The sequence below is a fragment of the Saimiri boliviensis genome, chromosome 7 (genome assembly GCF_048565385.1).
Source record: "Saimiri boliviensis isolate mSaiBol1 chromosome 7, mSaiBol1.pri, whole genome shotgun sequence".
NCBI classification, from domain to species: Eukaryota; Metazoa; Chordata; class Mammalia; order Primates; family Cebidae; genus Saimiri; species Saimiri boliviensis.
The window spans coordinates 108880432-108901735 of NC_133455.1; positions in this window are offsets into that span (position 1 = coordinate 108880432).

Sequence of the window (21304 nt, forward strand, 5' to 3'; positions counted from 1 at the left end):
GTTTATCTCAGCCCCCAGTAGGCTAGTCCTAGATTGTTCTCATAATAGCAGAGAAGCAGCTGCAGGGGTTGAGGAGGAGAAGAGAGATAAAAGAGAGGGAAGAGGAAAGGAGGGAGAAGAGGAAGAATGAGGAAAAAAGGGAATAAGAGAGAGAAAGATAAGGAGAGAGGGAGAAGAAAATGAGAATGAGAAGAGAGAGAGAAACTGTGAGTTCTTGAGACCTGGACTCAGAACTGATCTTCTAACACATCTACCAAATTCTTTGAGTTTGCTCTTTTCATAGAGATATCATGCTTACTAAATGAGGTGGTTTCTCTGCAGCATTTCATAAATCAAGAAGTGTCATACAGCAGATCCAATATAACAAGACATCACTGACACATCTGTTTTGGAGCTGTCCTTCACAAAATACCAGATCTATCATCCACTCCCTAGAGATGAAGTCAGTAATGATATGTGGGGCAGAGAAAGTCATGTGAGATATTTTATTTATTTATATCCTTTGCCTTGTTCCACAAGGCTTTGAGATAGCTTAACACAAGAATACAAACATAAAAATAACAGTATACTATAAACAAGAACTAGAAAAACTATACTTAGTAGTAGGCAGTCAAGACCTAGGCCTAAAAGCGGTAAGGGACTAACCCAAATATGCAAATATTGCCCTAAGGGCAACATCATAACTATATTGCAGTCTTATATTTGCCTCTATATTTCCTAGAAATAAAATAAAAAGAAGTGTTTCCCAAAGATGGTGCACAAGCTGATCTGGGCTGGTACAAAGCTGGCCAGCACATACCTACCTTCCCAACCCTCAGCATACTAGCTGCTAAGAAGCTCTTCAGCAGGTGCCAGTGCAATGTCCTTCCCATCCATGGTGTCACCTCACCTCCTGAATGCTGGTTATTTCTGGGTATTGCAGTGGACAGTGCAAGAATCAGTCTGATCTTTGCTGCAAGATCAGGAGAGCCACAGGTCAACAGCAGGGACTGTGTTCAGGCCATGGTAAGAATAACTAATGTTCATGGAAGACGAAGAAGGAAAAATAGTATGGATTTCCCCATTCATGTCAAGAACGTGGTGTTTCCTTTTTAAATAAAGTTGTAAAAGTAAGTCAATACAGTTATAACATTAATTAATAAAAGTATAGACAGTAGGCCGGGCGCAGTGGCTCATGCCTGTAATCCCAGCACTTTGGGAGACCGAGACAGGTGGATCACGAGGTCAGGAGATTGAGATCATCCTGGCTAACACGGTGAAACCCCATCTCTACTAAAAATACAAAAATTAGCTGGGCATGCCTGTAGTCCCAGCTACTCAGGAGGTTGAGGCAGGAGAATCACTTGAACTTAGGAGGCGGAGGTTGCAGTGAGGCAAGATGGCATCACTGCCCTCCAGGCTGGATGACAGAGCAAGACACCCTCTCAAAAAAAAAGATAGATAGATAGATAGATAGATAGATAGATAGATAGATAGATAGTATATACGTGAAGTAAACCTGTGCACGTATTGCATAAATGCCCAGAGTTTGGAGAACAGCTCTCATCTGCGACATCCATTCATGAGCAGCACTGGTTCCCACTGAACTTCCCAGAATTAGTAACAAATATTTCTCCAAATCACGTCAGTACACCACACAGGCCATGTGAGACTAGTATGCATGAAAAATATTAGAAGTGATGCCTATATTTATATGCAACAGTATGAAAGAAGTTAAACTTCAATACTGCTTACATATTCCAGTTGACACAGAGGCACCCCACCTGCTCAACTTGTAAGATGGTTACCTGCCCTGGTTGCCCCTCGTGGTTCTCTGGGAATCTTGAGGGAAAAGCGGAAGTTCCCTATGCAGGACGTTGGCACATTTTTGTTCACTTTCACCAGATGAACACATGTTAGAGTTCAGAAGGGTCTAGTTAAGTGGATGTATGGAATATAACAACCAGTTTTAATTAAATGAGCTTTCATGAAATGGAGAGGATTAAAGAGATGATATCAGTAATATGAGTTCAAGCAAGCAAAGTTTGTCTGGCAGAGCCATACTTCTCCAATTCTTTTTTTTTTTTTTTTTTTTTTTTTTGAGACGGAGTCTTGCTGTCACCCAGACTGGAGTGCAGTGGCACGATCTCAGCACACTGCAATCTCCGCCTCCCAGGTTCAAGGGATTCTTCTGCCTCAGCCTCCCAAGCAGCTGGAACTATAGGCGTGCCACCCAACCCAGCTAATTTTTGTATTTTTAGCAGAGACAGGGTTTCTCCATATTGGCCAGGCTGTTCTCGAACTCCTGACTTTGTGATCTGCCCTCCTCGGCTTCCCAAACTGTTGGGATTATAGGCATGAGACACTGTGCCTGGCCAACTTCTCTAATTCTTAGAACAGACAAGCTTTTTATCAGTGGCATAGTAAGGTAAAACAGTGATCTGATCATAGCTGACAGAAAGTCAACTCCCAAATCTGAAATTAATAAAAAGCTTTTTAAAATATGGATTTCCTCCACTCATTAATTTTGATCCTTGCTTTGAGTGTGTATTTTACCTTTGATGTTAGTTAATGAGAGCATGAAGCCATCAGGATTAGCAAGAGATTTTAAAAATGAGCAGCCAGAACATTCATCATCATAATAGAGTGATATTGTTCTATTAATAAGAGAAATCATTTATTTCATTTTTATCTCATTCATTTAAATTGCTATTTTATGTATCTTTATGATATAAATAATATACTAATTTAATGTCACTATGTGTCATTTATTAATGAATCCATACAGATTGGGAGAGCATATTAACACTTTCTTTTCAATAATGATGTAACTTTTGCCTAGTGTTCCATTATTGGAACACTAAGCATGCGGGAGTTATTTACATCCTACTCTTAAAAGACATCACCAAGTTCTGATTGCAAAAATTCAAGAGAATTGCAACCTCAGGCATGAATGGGTTAAATAGTTGGGATACTGTTGCTTTTAAGGAAGTCATTCATGTTGCCCCAAAGCTCACTATTGTCATATAGTCAAATGTCGAGGAAAGGTCAGTCTCAAAGGTCAAGCTACTTGGAGGGCACACAGGAGTCATGGAGAAGCCAGGACCGAAGTTCACTTGTTCCTCATGTAAAACACCAGCCTTGGAAATGCAGACCTGCAGGCTTGAGAGAAGAAAGGCGAAACATTGAGATGCAACGCCTACAGCCCATGACATGGTTGTCATATTTTAAAATGAGGTCCAATGTTCTTTGAGTCTAACCAGATGGGATTATGTCTATGAAGTACACTGAAGTTATGAGGTTGTTGATTGGTGCTTACCAGCATGAAAAAATGTTAGACTAGGCCCAATGGCAAAAGATACTCATCAGCAATTTCATTTCATTTAAGCAATGAGGAAATGTTCTCGGCTGAAAACTGTAAGGAGTCTGTTATGCTTGAAATACTTTGCATAGGACTTTAAAAGATAGGCCTCTTAGTGAAGCACCATCTAAAGGAAAGTCAGTGAAAGGAAATCTGTAGCATTTAAGACTTGGAACATGAAAGGGAGAAATGATGAAATGAAGGTGCTGTCAATGGCAAATGCACACATAGATGATAGCCCACACATAATAGAGAAAAAGCCAGAAAGAAAGAAGTAATAAAGAATGGGGCTTTTGGTATTTCCTTATTCTTCAGACCAAAATGACCATATATACAGATGAATCATAAATGAGAAGTGTTTTTTAAGAATAACTCTCTTTACGGAGTAGAGGGAGGAGAGGGTCTCTGTCACCCAGGCTGGTGTGTAGTGGCGTGATCATAGGTCACTGCATTCTCTACCTCTCAGGCTCAATGGATCCTACCCCCTCAGCCTCCTGAGTAGCTGGGACTACAGGTGCATGCCACAATGCCCAGTTACTTTTTGTATTTTTTGTAGAGACAGGTGCTTGCCATGTTGCCCAGGCTGGCCTTGAACTCCTGAACTCAAATGGCCTCAGCCTCCCAAAGTGCTGGGATCACAGGGGTGAGCCATCACACTCAGCCAAAAATAACTCTTAAGAGTAAGATCTCTTTGCTCTAATTCCGTGTGTGTTCAGCACTCCCCTAAGGAGCCTCTGGGCTCCTGAGCAGACACATACACCAAGAAGAGAACTCCATTCTCCAGCAGCTGGTGCTGAATCTGGGCCAGGTATGGCTCCTTATGAAAAAAACGAAAAGCTAGAACAGAGAAGCACCTGTATGTTTAATTATTGTGACTGATTCTCCCAAGTCTGATTTTCTCCACGGGTACAAATACGATGGAGCTTCTTATCCAGAAAACTGAGGCTCCAAATCATCAAAAGATCATGTCTCTAAAAAGATCCACCTGCTCCACCAATTTCCTTATTAATTTGGTCATTTGGCCACTCAGCACATACTTGCTGAGTGCCCACTGTGTATCAGGCACTGTTTTAGGTGCTAGAGTGAACGAAATAGTCAAAAATCCAGAGACAGACAAAAATACCCTTAATAAGTGAATTGTAGAGTTAGACAATAATATGTATTAGGAATATCAGGGAGAGGCAGAATATAAAAGAGGAAAAGAGAATGCCAGTTGGGGAGGGGAAGTCATTTTATTTTTTAATTTTTTGAGATGGAGTCTCATTTACTCTGTCACCCAGGCTGGAGTGCAGTGGCATGATCTCAGCTCATTGCAACCTCTGCCTCCTGGGTTCAAGCGATTTTCCTGCCTCAGTCTATGGAGTAGCTGAGACTAGAAGGGTGTGCCACCACACCCAGCTAATTTTTGTGTTTTCAGTAGAGATGAGGTTTCCCTATTTTGGCCAGGCTGGTCTTGAACTCCTGACCTCAAGTGATCTGCCCACCTGGGCCTCCCAAAATGCTGGGATTACAGGTGTGAGCCACCACGCCTGACTGGGGAGTCATCTGAAATAAAGTGACCAAGGAAGACATCACTGAGACACAAAATCTAGAAAGAAGTGAAAATTTGGGGGAGAGTGTTTCAGAAAAAGAGCAGCAAGTGCAAAGGCCCTAAGGTAGAAACTTGCCTGATATGTTTGAGGAGGAACTTGAAAGAAGTGAGCAAAGAAAGCAGAGATTTATTTTTATTTTATTTATTTTTTTGAGATGGACCAGGAAAGCCCTATTTTGATGGCCCTACCAGAAAAGTAGAGTAGACCGTTCTGCTTCATGATCCCTGGCAGTTCTGGACTTTGGAGTGAGAGAAGACAGAGTTTAAATCCATCTCTTCCTCTTCCTAGGGCAAGCCACATAACCTTTCTGAGCCTTGATATTTCAATTGTAACATGGTAATGTGAAATGATAAACTGATAATACATAACACCATAGCAACATGATCACATACCATGAAAAAAATCCAGGTAAAATAACATAATACTGGTGCCTTGGCCAGAGTAAGCACTCAATAAATATTAGTCTCCTTCCTTCCAAGCAAAGACTGTTTCCAAAGCCACTACCATCTGACACTTCTAGTCGGATGATTTTGCTGAAGCAAAATTGACTATCATGCATTCCTAAATAGGTTGCTTAATCTCTCTAAATCTACCTTCTTATTTGTAAAGTTGGAATAATGTCTCCTTGTCAGTCTACTGCATAGGGATCTCATTAACACTAAGGTTTTCTATTTTCTATTTCATTAGTGATGAAGTCTTTAGACAACTGTAAACAGTGACATCATCATTACTGTGCCCTTCCGATGAAATGGCAGACTCCTTAACACTCTTAAGAATCTCATAGAATGAGTAACTCTCTTCTAAATTTTGCCATTGGAAAACTGGGTCCAGAGAGATGAAATGACCTAGTCATGATCACACAGCTTGGAAGGGGCAGAACTAATATTAGAACTTAGCCTCCTGAATCTCAGAACAGTGCAGGCACCACTAAATGATGAGTCACCCCATAAAAAGCCCTTGCACCCCAAACTCCATCTCAGACTTTACTAGATAATCCAACCTACAACATACAGCCACATCCAGATGTTCAGATGAATGAAAAATGTAGTATCTTCACTTGTGGCCATGTGTACCCCATACTACCCCCATAGTAGACTTAGCATTATGACTAATATATAGGAGGCATTTAAAAATACTTACTGAATGAATGAATGAATGAGAAAGTGATTGAATGAATGACAGGAATCACTAGATATAGGACAAAGAAGCCAATGAAATATATTGGTTACATACATATTAGTTCACATGAGTGTATATAGAAACACTTTAGTTACCAATAATCAGAAATATATAAATAAACATTAAGATACCCATTCTAATGGAAGGAAGAGAAGAAATGATAGTTTCTAATAAAAAGGAAGGAAGAGAAGAAATGATAGTTTCAAAGTGACCATATTTGTAAGGAAGGAAAATAAATTTTTGTGTCTCATTTTCAATGAGGATTGCTCATATATCACACAACTAGTAGAGAAAAGGTGTTTGTTTATTTGCTTGTGTTTGCCAAAGCAGAGAGAATTTAGGAGAGAAGTCTGCTGTCTGCTGGGAATATTCATTCCCAGGGACTGAAGGGAGATGAAAGCTCTTGTACTTTTCAACATACTTGACATTCCAGTAAATTTTACGTTGAAAAAGGAAGCAATTCATCCATAAAATGTATTTTGCAAAGAGAAAAGTACTTATACTCTTTTAGGGGGTGCGGGTGGGGTGAAACAATTGTCAGATTCAGCATTAAATGCCCTGTAGATAAAATACAATGAGCAGGGAGGAAAAGGAGAATTGGGAGCACTGTGCAAAGGAGCCCTGATGCCTCTGAGCCTCAGGAAGGAATATGCTGGAACCCAGCTGCAGCCAGTCTAAGGCAGGGAACTGAATCAATGCGATGCAACACCCCCTGGCCCTCCCCACAACCCCCAGCAGCATTTCAACATTGAACTTCTGCAGATAATGGCTAATAACAGAACATTAGGCAGATGCGCAGAGAAGATATTCAGGGACATGATGGTCTGCTGGTGCTCCTTGGAGCAGCCTGATAGCCTCTAGTCCTCGGGCACATAGCCTGCATTCAAATGAGCACCACAGGGAGAAACAAATGTAGATAGAATTCAAACTAAGAACATGGTCAAATAGCTTGCAACAGACTGTTTGAGAAACTACCAGAGAGAAATAGCGTGTGTCGTTAGCTCCTTCTGGGAGGAGTCACTCTTCCCAGTGCCACAGGAGCCAGGAAGCTCAGGCTTGAAAACCCTACAGCCAAAACTAAACCTTCTTGTTGACATTCCATCTCAGTTTGACTGTTTTATTTCATGTCCAGCCCAAGACTGACAACATGACACACTTTTGATTTTGTTCCAGAAAGCAAACAAATTTAAACCTTTGTCACATGGAGAAAAAAAGCGAACTGTGGCTATTAGTCCTCATTAAAACTTCAGGTGTCAAGCTCTAAACCCCCAGGGAGATAGTGAGCAGGAATAGCTGAGACATTTACTGCCAGAGAAAAGAAGTGAAAGATAGACAAGGAAGGACAATACAATTTCTTGTCCCCATCAGTGCTGCAACTTCCAGGGTCTTGCTGAGCAGAGCCTGCGCTGTAGAGTGAGTTCCTATCCCATGCCTCGAGCCATATCTGTCATCCTGTACCCTCAGCTGCTGCCTTCAAGAAACACATCTCAGCTTCACACTGGGAGGCAGGAAGTGGGTGTCCTCTCAGCACAGCTGTGCCTCAGATTCAAGACCTTATGTGACATTCCAGACTTATCACTACCAAGAAAAACAAAGAAGCATGATTTCATTTAATCCTCACTACAATCCAGTGGAAAGGTATTAATTTAATCCCCATTTTATGTGTGAGGAAATTAAGGTTCAGAGAGATTAAGTAACTTGAAAAGGATTAAAATTATTAAATGAGGACCTGGATGCAATCGGGATGCCTCCTGTCTTGGGAGAGAGCGAGAGTGGAAATGGCAAAAATGCCTCCCTTTTAAAAAAGCTTAGGTATCCTCCATTTTCTATTTGCTCATGAGTCACACGGGAAGGTAGACATGTGGAGAATATATGAGATGAGAGCCTCCGGTCACATGTAGGTGTTACCATTACCTGGCACAGGATCCCTGTGAGAAACTGATGTCTTTCCCCATTTACCTATGAAGAGACTGAGGCTTCACCAAGTCAAGAAGGGCTGGAGCCATCAAATTAGGAAGTAGAGATGCTGGAAGAAAAAGCTCATTTCCCACCTAGGCTAGACCCCTTCCAGCCCATTTCAACTGCCTCCTAAATTTTTCCTACACTCCTGTGGTGTGCTCCAAACTGCACTGTGTATTTGTTATTTTATTTAATAGACACAACAGCTTGGTAAAGATGTCATCATATTATTGTGCATTAAAAATTGTCAGAGTTCCGTCAAAGCTGGAGTCGCTATTCTCCTTGTGTAGTGCTGCAATCGCCCCTTACAATGCAGATCTTTGTGAACACCCTCACAGGTAAGACCACTACCCTCGAGGTCGAGCCCATTGAGAATGTCAAGACAAAGATTCAAGACAAGGAATGCCTTCTCTCTGACCAGCAGAGGTTGATCTTTGCCAGAAACAACTGGAAGATGAGCACACCTTCTGACTACGACATCCCTAAAAGGTCCACTCAGCACCTGGTTCTGTACTTGAGGGGAGGTGTCTAAGTTTTTCCTTTCTTTTCATCTTTCAACAGATCTCACTGCACTTTTCTTTTAATAAAGTTGTTGCAACCCTATATTCCACCTCCCCCCCAAAATTTCAAGTGTTAGAGCTTTGACACTTTCAAATAAAATGCATGAAGCTTTACATTTCAATCCTTGTGTTGGTACCAAGATTTGGGCACTCAGAAAATAGACAAGCAGAGAACACATTATCCATTTTTAAAGTATTTCAGTTCTGGTTCTGGAAAGACCTAAGTCTGAAGATAGAAAAAAAAAATCATATAAAATGGAGGATGATATTAAAGTTTTTGTTTTAATAGAAAAGCTTATTTCTCATTTGATCCACCAGCCCAGGTAACAAGCAATGCCTCGGGTCACCTTTCAACACTACCACAACGTAATGAAACTTCTGCAGACAGTCTCTCAGCACCTTACCTTTACTATTTGGCCATTCTTGCATTGCTATAAATACCTGAGACTGGGTAATTTATAAGAAAAGAGGTTAATTTATAAGAAAAGAGGTTTAATTGGCTCACAGTTCTCCAGGCTTTACAGGTAGCATAGTGCTGCCATCTGCTCAGTCTTTGGTGAACCCTCAGGGAGTTTTTAATCCTGGTGGAAGGTGAAGGAAAAAGCACATCTCATGGTGATGAAAGCAGGAGCAAGTGAGAGATGGGCAGGGGAAATGCTACACATTTTTAAATGACTAGACTCCATGTAAACTCAGAGCAAGAGCTCACTTATCACCAAGGGGATGGTCCAAGCCATTCATGAGGAATCCACTCCCATGACCCCAACACCTCCCACCAGTCCCCACTTCTAACACTGGGGATTACGGTTCAACATGAGATTTGGGTGGAGACAAGTATCCAAACTAGATCAGATAGTAACATTATAAACTATGAATATAATAGGAAACCATGATATTAATTAAATGCATATTAATTACAAAGGGGGAAAAGATTATCTCCAATAGAGGAGGCTCCTCCAAGTGATCAAACTCAACATGATCAGTAATGGGACAACCCAAAATTACACATCATCTGATAAGATGCAATAAGAACATACATCATTTCTACAATATTATTGCCAAAAATGCACAACCCAAATGTAATCATGAGGAAATAGGAAATTCTTCAACCTAACTGGCCTATAATCTTCAAAATCTTCAAAATGTCATGAAAGCAAAGACTGAAGAACTGATCCAGATGTTAGGAGACTAAAGAAACTGGACACTAAATGCAATGTGTGATGCTCAATGTGATTCTTTTGCACCAAAGGACAATATAGACACAAGTGCTAAAACTGGGTGGGATATAAGGATTCGATGGTAGTCATGTTTTGATGTTAATGCCTGGATGTGATAAGAGTTCTGTGTCACCGAAAAAGGCACACCAAACATTTTGGTGTTGGAAGGATCATCATTTCAGCAATTTACTCAGAATGATCGTGAAAAAGAGGTACTTGTACCAGACTTGCAACTTTTCTTTGAGATTATTTTAAAAGAAAAGATATTTTTTAAGTTTTAGATGCCTTTTTTATCAGCTATTTTTGTTTCTGATTTAACCTTTCGGTGACTGGCAGAGCAAATTTAAGAAAAAACATAGGAGATGGATCCAAGATGGCCAATTAGGAACAGCTCAGGATTGCAGCTCCCAGCAAAAGCATAGAGGATGAGTGGACGCTGCATTTACAGATGGATTTTTATTGCTCACAAACCAGGAGATTCCCAGGCGGAGGAGCCCCATGAGTCACCAGCATGACTGTTTGGCCAGCGCGGCTGTTTTGGCTGGTGCCTTGGCGCAGCGAGTCTCCACACAAAATACATGGGTCCAGGCGCCATTTTAGCTGGCGATTGGAGCTCCTGGGAGACAGAGTCACCCATTCCACTGATAAAAAAAAGGGGAAAAAGGAAAGACCTGAGTTTTTAATATGAAATAGGCATTATGCAAAGCATTTTGCATCCATTATTTTATACTGTAAATAAATCTATGAGGTAAATAGCATAGAATTGAATTACTGTTTTACAGATGAGAAAATAAAGCTGGGAAATGTCATGCTTCTTCCCTCAAAGTCACATCATATAGCTAACACCCGATATTAGCTGAAGCTGGAATCTGACAGCAGGGTGCTGGAGGCGCAGGTGCGCTAGTACCTACTAACTAGTAAGTAGTGGAAGTGGACTTCCAGTGGTGTGCTGGTAAACCAGCTCATTGTGTGGAGCGAGTGGGGGAAAAGGCCTGATTTGTAGTAACTGTCAATTTCCATGCTGCGAATACTCCCACTATGGCTGATTTCTAGCTACCAATGGTTTTACAATTGGCTTGCAAAATTCCTGAGTATTTGACAAGTGTATTGAGAGCCTGTACAGGCTGGCTCCAGCACACCACTGCTTCAAATGCGAGTCTGATGTGAAAGCCCTTTCTGCTGAATATTATAGTCTACTGCCTTGCAGCAAACAAACACAGTGGCATGTTATAGGTGTTTAGTAAGCATCTGCCAAGCTGTAATGAGAGGGGGGTTTCTATTTTAAAGAGCACTACCAAGCCACAGACTCTCAGTGATATCTCCTCTCCTGTATCACTACAGACCAGGCCATGTGGTACACAACTGATCACTACCAAGCTTTTCAGAAAACCTGCAGATGTAGTATGTGACTACAAAACTATGTGATTTTGTAATTTTTTAATGATTATATCAAAATATATTTAATCAGATATGGGTGAGACTCAAGGTATGATTCATCTGAGAGGAAATTCCTCTCCAGCTATGAACCTGTGAAACCAAACAAGTTATGTGCTTCTAAAATGCAGTGGCCATGTGTATTAGTTCACTTTCAAGCTGCTGGTAAAGATATACCCAAGACTGGGCAACTTATAGAAGAAAGAGTTTTAACTGGACTTACAGTTCCACGTGGCTCGGGAAGCTTCACAATCATGGGGAAGGCAAGGAGGAGCACATCACATCTTACATGGATGGCAGCAGGCAATAAAAGAGGGCTGTGCAGAGGAACTCCTGTTTTTTAAAACCATCAGATCTTGGGAGACCCATTCACTATCATGAGAAAAGCACAGGAAAGACCTGCCCCCATGAATCAGTCATCTCCCACCAGGCCGCTCCCACCAACACATGGGAATTATTGGGAACTACAAGATGAGATTTGGGTGGGAACACAGAGCCAAACCATATCATTCTGTCCCTGGCCCCTCCCAAATCTCATATCTTCACATCTCAAAAGCCTTCCCAACAGCTCCCCAGAGTCTCAATTCATTTCAGCATTAACTCAAAAGTCCACAGTCCAGAGCCTCATCCAAGACAAGGCAAGTCCCTTCCACCTATGAGCCTATAAAATCAAAAGTAAGTTAGTTACCTCTTAGACACAATGTGGGCACAGGCATGGGGTAAATACAGCCATTCCAAATTGGAGAAATTGGCCAAAACAAAGGGGCTACAAGCCTCATGCAAGTCTGAAATCTAGCAGGGCAGTCAAATCTTAAAACTCCAAAATGATCTCCTTTGACTCCATGTCTCATATCCTGGTCACACAGATGCAAGAGGTGGGCTCCCATGGTCTTGGTGGCTCCATCCCTGTAACTTTGCAGGATACCGCCTCCCTTCCAGCTGCTTTCATGGGCTGCCATTGAGTGCCTGCAGCTTTTCCCGGCAAACTGTGCAAGCTGTCAGTGCATCTACCATTCTGGAGCCTGAAGGATGGTGGCCCTCTTCTCACAGCTCCACTAGGTGGTGTCCCAGCAGGGACTCTGTGTGAGGGCTCAACCTCACATTTCTCTTCTGCACTTCCCAAGCAGAAGTTCTCCATGAGTGCCTGACCCCTGCAGCAAACTTCTGCCTGAGCATCCAGGCATTTCCATACATCTTCTGATCTCTAGGCAGAATCTCAAACCCCAATTCTTGACTTCCATGTACTCACAGGCTCAACACCACGTGGAAGCTGCCAAGGCTTGTTCTTACACCCTCTGAAGCCATGTCCCAAGCTCTATGTCGGTGGGATACAGAGCACCAAGTCCCTAGGCTGCACACACCATGAGGACCCTAAGCCCAGGCTGTGAAACCATTTTCTCCTAGGCTTCTAAGCCTGTGATGGGAGGGGCTGCTGTGAAGACCTCTGACATGCCCTGGAGACATTTTCTCCATTGTTTTGGGGACTCCTCATTCCTTATGCAAATTTCTGCAGCCGGCTTGAATTTCTCCTCAGAAAATGGGCTTTTCTTTTCTATCACATTGTCAAGCTGCAAATTTTCCAAACTTCTATGCAGACTTCCCTTATAAAATCAAATGCCTTTAGCAGCACCCAAGTTGCCTCTTGAATGCTTTGCTGCTTAGAAATTTCTTCCACCAGATACCCTAAATTATCTCTCTCAAGTTCAAAGTTCCACAGATCTCTATGGCATGGGCAAAATGCTACCAGTCTCTTTGCTAAAACATAACAACGGTCACCTTTGCTCCAGTTCCCAACAAGTTCCTCATCTCCATGTGAGACCACTTCAGCCTGGATTTCATTGTCCATGTCATTATCAGCATTTGGATCAAAGCCATTCAACAACTCTTTAGGAGGTTCCAAACTGTTTTACATTTCCCTGTCTTCTTCTGAGCCCTCCAAACTGTTCCAACCTCTGCCTGTTATTCAGTTTCAAAGTTATTTCCTCATTTTTGGGTGTTTTTTTCAGCAATGCTCCACTCTACTGGTACCAATTTACCATATTAGTCCATTTTCAAGCTGTTGATGAAGACATACCTAGACTGGGCAATTTACAAAAGAAAGAGGTATAACTGAACTTACAGTTTCACATGGCTGGGGAAGTCTCAATCATGGCAGAAGGCAAGGAGGAGCACATCACATTTATGTGAATGGCAGCAAGCAGTAAGACAGGGCTTGTGCAGAAAAATTCCTTTTTTTTTTTTTTTAAACCATCAGATCTCATGAGACCCATTTATTATCATGAGAACAGCATGGGAAAGACCCACTTCCATGATTCAATCATCTCCCACCAAGCCCCTCAACACATGGGAATTGTGGAAGCTACAAGATGAGATTTGGGTGGAGATAGAGAGCCAAACCATATCACCATGCTAGACTTCTCTTACTGTCATAATCTTTGCAAAGAAGGTTTCAAAAGCACGGGGGTATGGGGTGCCCAGAGGTGTGGGGGAAACACCCCTGCCAGTTAGAGCTGTAGGGCAGCACCTCTGTCCTAGTGTGTCCAGAGGTGGGACTACTGCCCCACTGGGCCTGAAGGGCAGAGCATGGAGCCAAAGATTATTCTCAAGCTTTAAGCTCTCATGGAGTTTGCCTTGCTAAGTTTTATACTTGCTTGGGACCTATTTTTTCCTCCCTATTTTTCTTCTCTTCTTCACTTCTCTCTTTTGGAAAGGGAGTGTCTATCCTATGCCTGTCCCACCACTGTATTTTAGGAGCATAAAACTTGTTTGGATTCACAGGTTCTGAGCTGGGGAGGAATTCTGTCTCAAATGAATCACACCTGGAGTCTCACCCATATATAAGTTCATCCCCAGACAATCAGCAGTACACATTCTCTAACCCCTCACCTGTAAACTTCTCCATAAAATAGCCTCTAAATTCTTGGAAAGACTAATTTGAATAATTAACCCCTGCCTTTCATGTGACTAGTTTTGCTGTCATTAAACTCTTTCTTTACTGCAATACCACTGTCTCAATGAATTGACTCTATCTGTGCAGTGGGCAAGAAGAATCCATTAGGTGATTAGAGTTTTGGGCGGCCCTGTTCCCACGGCTTTGGGTTGGAGCTATCTGGCCTGTTGAAAGCAAAGCAATGGTCCTCCCCTTTAGAAACCAAGGAAGCAACCCTGATGATCTCTGAATTGCCTTCATGGTCCTTCTTCTCTTGTCTTGAAGAATAGTGCACATTCACAGTTGAATAGCTCTACTGTCCATATTGTTAAATATAAGTTTGACAGCCTTCCTTCACTCTTTCCTTTCTCCATCCTCATCAGTTCAAACTAATAATTTTCCTGCTGGGGTGGCTGATTAAGTCCATGGTTCCCACCCATATTAATCTTCTCATCAAAGGGGATTTGCCCACATCATTGATATTCTCATTTTTTGCAATATAAACAGGCTGAGAATTTTCCACATCTTTAAGTTCTGCTTTCTTTTTGCCCAGAAATTCTGTCTTTAAGTCATTTCCCTCATGTCTCATTTTACTACAAGCAGTCAGGAAAAGCCAAGCCACATCTTTAACACTTTACTTAGAAATCTCCAGCTAAATATCCAGTAAGATCTCTCACAAGCTCTATCTTTCTTTCACAAAATACTAGAATATGAACACAAGTCAGCCACGTTCTTTCCTACTTTATAACAAGGATGGCCTTTCCTCCAGTTTCCAATAACATGGTCATCATCAGAATGGCCTTTACCATCCACATTTCTACCAATGTTCTTTTCAGGATTACTTAGGTATTCTCTAAGAAGACTGAGGTTTTCTCTCCAGCTCTTCTTCTTTTTTTTCTGCACTCTCACCAGAATCACCCTTAACATCCATATTTCTAACATGCACTTCAGAATTCTTCCAGCCTCTACCCACTATGCAGTTCCACATTTTTAGTTATTTGTTACAACAGCATACCCACTTTTTGGTACTAATTTTCTTAGTTCAGGCTGCTGTAACAAAATATTATAAACTAGGTGACTTATAAACACTGGAAATATATTTCCCATAGTTCCACAGTTCTGGAAGCTGGAAGTCTGAGGTCAGGGTGCCTGCATGGTCAGTTCTGGTGAGGGTCCTCTCAAAGTTGCAGACTGCTAACTTCTCCTGCTAGCAGAAAGGGGAAGTAAACTCTCCTGTTACTGCTTATAAGGGCCCTAATTCCATTTATGAGAGCTCCCTGCCTCATAAGCTCATCTAATCCTAATTATCTCCCAGAGGCACCAACTACTAATACCATCATTACTGGGTGTAGGGTTTCAACATATAAATTTGGGAGGGGGGAGAGCCAGGCATGGTGGCTCACACCTGTAATCCCAGCACCTTGGGAGGCTGAGGCAGGTGGATCACAGCTCAAGAGATCGAGACCATCCTGACAGACATGGTGAAACCCCATCTCTACTTAAAAAATACGAAAATTTGCCAGGCATGGTGGTGTGTGCTTGTAGTCCCAGCTACTCAGGAGGCTGAAGCAGAAGAATCATATGAACCAGGAGGCAGACGTTGCAGTGAGCCAAGACTGCACCATGGTGCTCCAGCCTGGTGTCAGAGTGAGACACTATCTCAAAAAAAAAAAAAAAAAAAAAAAAAAAAAAAAATTGGGTGGGAACACAAACATTCAGTCCATAACCTATACATTCAAATGAGTTTTTCTCCCAACTTGTCATGCTGGGCAGATATTCTTTGTCCAATGATGCTGCTTCGTAGGTGCCCACCCCAACAGGCTCTGTGGATGCCCCACAGTTACAGTGATGCCATTCACTGTGTTCTGAATGGTATCCAGAACAACAAATGGAAATAATTTAGCTAAATAACCAAAATGCATAAACCACATTACATTAAAATAACATAATTTGGCGGGGCATGGTGGCTCACACCTATAATCCCAGCACTTTGGGAGGCTGAGGCAGGCAGATCATGAGATCAGGAGATCTAGACCAACCTGGCTAACATGGTGAAACCCCATCTGTCCTAAAAATACAGAAAATTAGCTGGGCATGGTAGCAGGTGGCTGTAATCCCAGCTACTCCAGAGGCTGAGGGAGGAGAATTGCTTGAATCCAGGAGGCGGAGGTTGCAGTGAGCCAAAATCACACCACTGCACTCCAGCCTGGGCGACAGAGTAAGACTGTCTCAAAAAAAAAAAAAAAAAAAAAAAAAAAACCCAAACCATGATTTATACCCACTGCCTTCTAGTAAAAGACACAGAGTAAAATGTTAGTTTATTCGTCTTTCTGTGGCATCTTGTAAACAATACTTTTTTAACATTAAAGTGTATACAAATTAGAATGGCTGCACTGAACTCAAGGATATACATGCTGCCCATTTTCTGCCTGAAATCTGCAAGAAGGAAGGAGGGGGTCATCCTCAGACCCCCACTTCTCTTCATTCCTGTGATGCAACTGCCTAGTCCTATGCATTGCACCTCCTTCATGACTGTTATTTCCACCCTCTCCTCACCAAGACCTCATCATTTCATATCTGAATTATTCCAACAGCCTAATAATTGGCCTCCCTGCAGCCACTCCAGAAGTCTTTCTGCAGTCATAAGCCAGTGACCTTTCTATAATGCAAATCTAGGTCCATATCCTCTTCCCAATGCCCCTCAATTTATGAAAGGTCTTTTCATGGCTGGCCTTTTCTATGTTTTCTAGTTTCATCAATTTTCACTTTTTCCACCCCCACTTCAAACATGCAACCTTTGCCCCAACCCTACTTAAAGACATGTATTTCCCCAACACATCACATGCAATTTGATTTTTTAAGTTGTGTTTTGCTGATTCCTTAAAGTCTGTCTCCCATCATTAGAAGATAGGATAATGAGAGTGGGAAACTTGTCTGGTTTATGTATACTGGTATTGCCAACATCTAGAATGACTCCCGATACCTGAAAAGCACATCTATAAAGATTTGTTGAATGGATGAATGAATGAATGAATGAATACCTCAGTGCCTATGCATATACTGTTCCTTCCATTTGAAATGTCCTTTCCCACTGCTTTCATGACTTCAACCCCATTTTTCTCCCAAAACTGTTTCAAAATAAATTCTTCTGGAAAGCTTTTGCTTTACTTTCGTTCCCTCCCCACTACACACATGCACACACACACACACACACACACACACACACATACACACACACACACATACAAATGGGTTTACCTCTCTTCTGAGCTCCCATTACACCCCCATTCTATGCATAAGTCTCAGAGACAGTTGGCTCTTGATCAAAGACTGATGCTCCCCTTCCAGAGTGCAAAGTTGTTGCCAGAAAGTGGCTACCTAGCCATGGCATTATAAAAGGCCAGGAGGACTAAGCTCTGATGAATGGCTTATGGACACCTCTTCTAAACCTATCCCCCAAAGTCTTCCTGTGACACACTCCAGTTTCCTGTTTCTTTCATTTGTCAACTAGTTACAGAGGATCCAGAAGGAACTTTGAGACTATGGAGATTGTTGGAGCTATGTGAGGACTACCTGCCAAGCACCTGCACTACTCTGTAATGGTGGAGGGAAACAACATCTACTATGCTAAGTCATGGGACTTTGGGGGCTGTTTGTTACAGCAGCCTACCCTAAGTTATACAGCATACCTTTACCACAGTGCAGAGTACTGCCACTGTCCACATGTCAGTCCCCTTTTCTGTACTCAGTGCTCTTGATGCAGGTACTGTGAGTCACTTCTCTATATTACCAGGTCTTAGTGCAGGATCTGGCACATAACTACGTACACTTAGTATATCTAGCAACTGATGCATGACTCCAGGAATTAAAAAAAGAAAAAAAGAAAAAACAGTCAAAGCCAAACCTTGATTTTCTCCCCAACAAGCTTTCTCCTATAAAATCCCTTTGCCACCAAAAAAAAAAAAAAAAAAAAAAAAAAAAAAAAAATCCCTTTGCCATTTTCACTACAGGGATTTCTGAGATGATGTTTTATGGCAAGCCACATTTAGTTGCCTTCTTCCCTACTAAAACACTACACCCATCCTCCTGAGGACCTCTGCCCTGTAGATTTTATTACCAGGCTGTTCAGCTCTCAACCACTACACAAAGAGCTCATTGATGAGAATTACTTTTGAAGGAGCAATCTATGCCTGTGATTAATTCCACCCTTCCCTGGAATGTTTTGTTTGTTTTGTTTTTGTTTTAATAGCACCTTTTCCTGTTAATGAAATAAATAGAGCCTAATTTCTCCTCTCCTTTCCAACCTAAACTAATCATTACTAATTCTGACTTGGATGAATTTATCCTGGTAAGATCTACATTTACTTGAGATCCTAAAAAACCTAGGTGGATGTTAATTACATTTCTGAAACAAAGAATAAAATCTAAACAGATTCTGGAATGTAAAATGGAAATGGACGTTTTAGTTCTAAGCTAGTGTCCAGACTCACAAGTATTGTCTTAGTCTGTTAGGTGCTGCTGTAACAGAATACCTGAGCCTGGGTCATTATAAAGAACATATATTTATTTCTCACAGTTCTAAAACCTGGGAAGTCCAAGATCAAGGTGCTGACAGTTTAGGGCTTAGTCTGTTTTCAAGATGGTAATCTGAACACGCATCCTCCAGAAGGGAGGAACACCATGTCCTCATATGGCAGTAGAGCAGAAGTGAGATAACCCATTCCCATAAGCCCTTTTTATAGCAACAAGCTACAGTTTGGATGTTTGTCCCTCTAAATCTCATGTTGCCATTTTATCTCCAGTGTTGGCAGTAGGGCCTAGTGGGAGGTATGTGGGTCAGGGGGATAGATGCCTCATGAATGGCTTGCTGCCATCCTCATGGTAATAAGTGAGTTCTCATTCTATTAGTAACTACAAGAGTTGGTTGTTAAAAATAACCTAGTACCTTCCCCCACTCTCTTGCTTCCTCTTTTTCCATGTGCTGTCTGCACATGCTGACTCCCCTTCCCCTTCTGCTATGAGTGTAATCAGCTTGAGGCCCTCTCTAGAGGCAGATGCTGGACACCATGCTTCTTGTACAATCTGCAGAACTGGGAGCCAGATGAATTTCTTTTCTTTATAAATTACCCAGCCTCTGGTATTCTTTTATGGCAACACAAATGGACTAAGACACAAAATTGTACCAAGGAGTAAAGTGTTGCTATAAAGATTCATGAAAATGTGGAAGCAGCTTTAGAACTGGGTAATGGGCAAAGGTTGGAAGAGTTTAGAGGGCTCAGAAGAAGACAGAAAGATGAGAGAAAAGTTTGAAAATTCTTAGAGACTGGTTAAGTGGTTGTGACCAAAATGCTGATAGAAAAATAGAGAGTAGGCCAGGTGCCGTGGCTCACACCTATAGTCCCAGCACTTTGGGAGACTGAGGTGGGCAGATCACAAGGTCAAGAGATCAAGACCATCCTGGCCAACATAGTGAAACCATCTCTACTAAAAATACAAAAATTAGCTGGGTGTGGTAGGGTGCACCTGTAGTCCCAGCTATTCAGGAGGTTGAGGCAGGGGAATTTCTTGAACCCAGGAGGCAAAGGTTGCAGTAAGCTGAGATCGTGCCACTGCACTCCAGCCTGGTGACAATGCAAGACTCTGCCCCCACAAAAAGAAAGAAGAGAAATATAGAGAGTAAAGGCCATGATGACAAGGTCTCTTTGGGAACTAAAGCAAAGGTCACTCATGTTACATCTCAGCAAAGAACTTGGCTGCACCGTGTCCATGATCTAGGGATTTGTAGAAGGCCAGACTTAAGAGTGATAATCTATGCGGTGGAAATTTCTAAGCAGCAAAACATTCAAGGTAGGATGGGCTGCTTTTAGCAGCTTACAATCAGATATGGCAGTAAAGAAACCTCCTAAAAGTGAAATTTATATTTAAAGGAGAAGCAGAGTAAAAATTTGGAAAATTCACAGCCTGGTCATGCGTTATATAAGGAAAGAACATTTTCAGGAGAGGAAGCCAAGGGTGCTGCAGAGCAACCACTTGCTAAAGAGATTGGCATGACTAAAAAGGAGCCAGATGCTAATAGTCAAGACAATGGAGGAAAAGCCTCAAAGGCATTTCGGAAATCTTTGAGGCAGTTCCTTCCATCACACACCTGGAGGCCTAGGAGGACAGAATGGTTTAGGTGGACAGGCCCAGGGTGCTGCTGCCCTCAACTGCCTCAGGATGCCATTCCCCACATTCCAGCCACTCTGGCTAGTGCAGCCCAGGCTCAAATGGCCTCAGGTATTGCTCAAGCTGCTGCTCCAGAAGGCACACCATAAGCCTTGGCAACTTCCATGTAGCATTAAGAGTGTAGGCACCCAAAATGCAAGAGGGGTAGAGGCATGGAAGCTTCCGTGTAAATTTCAGAGGAGGTATTATAAAGCCTGGGTGCCTGAGGCAGAAGTCTGTCCTGGGGTGGAGCCACCACAGAGAGATTCTGCTAAGGCAGTAGCCTAGTGGAGCTGTGAGAGTAGTGTTTGTGCCCTCTAGACCCCAGAATTATAGAGCCACTGGCAGCTTGCAACCTCAGTCTGAAAAACACACTGACATTCAACTCCAACCCATGAGAGCAGCTACATGGCATGTACTCAGCAAAGCCATGGACTTGAGGGCCCACCCTCACACCACTATGCCAGGACATGAGACATGAATCCAATTTTTTTTATCATTAAGACTTAATGTCTTCTCTTCTGGGATTCACACTTGAATGGGTCCTATTACCCTTTTCTTTTAGCCAGTTTCTCCCTTTGGAATGGGAATGTTTACCCAGTGCCTGTAACACTATTGTGTCTTGGAAGTAAATAACTTTTTTTTATTTTACAGGCTCACAACTGTAAAGAACTTTCTTGAGTCTCAGATGAAACTTTGGACTTTGGAGTTCATGCTGGACCACAAATAAGCTTGATTAAATTTCTAAGACATAAATTTTGGGGGATACATTCAGACCATAGCATTCCACCTCTCTAGTCCCCCCAAATTCATGTACTTCTCATACACATAAAACATATTCATTTCATCCCAATGGCTCCAAAAATCCTAATTCATTCCAACATCAACTC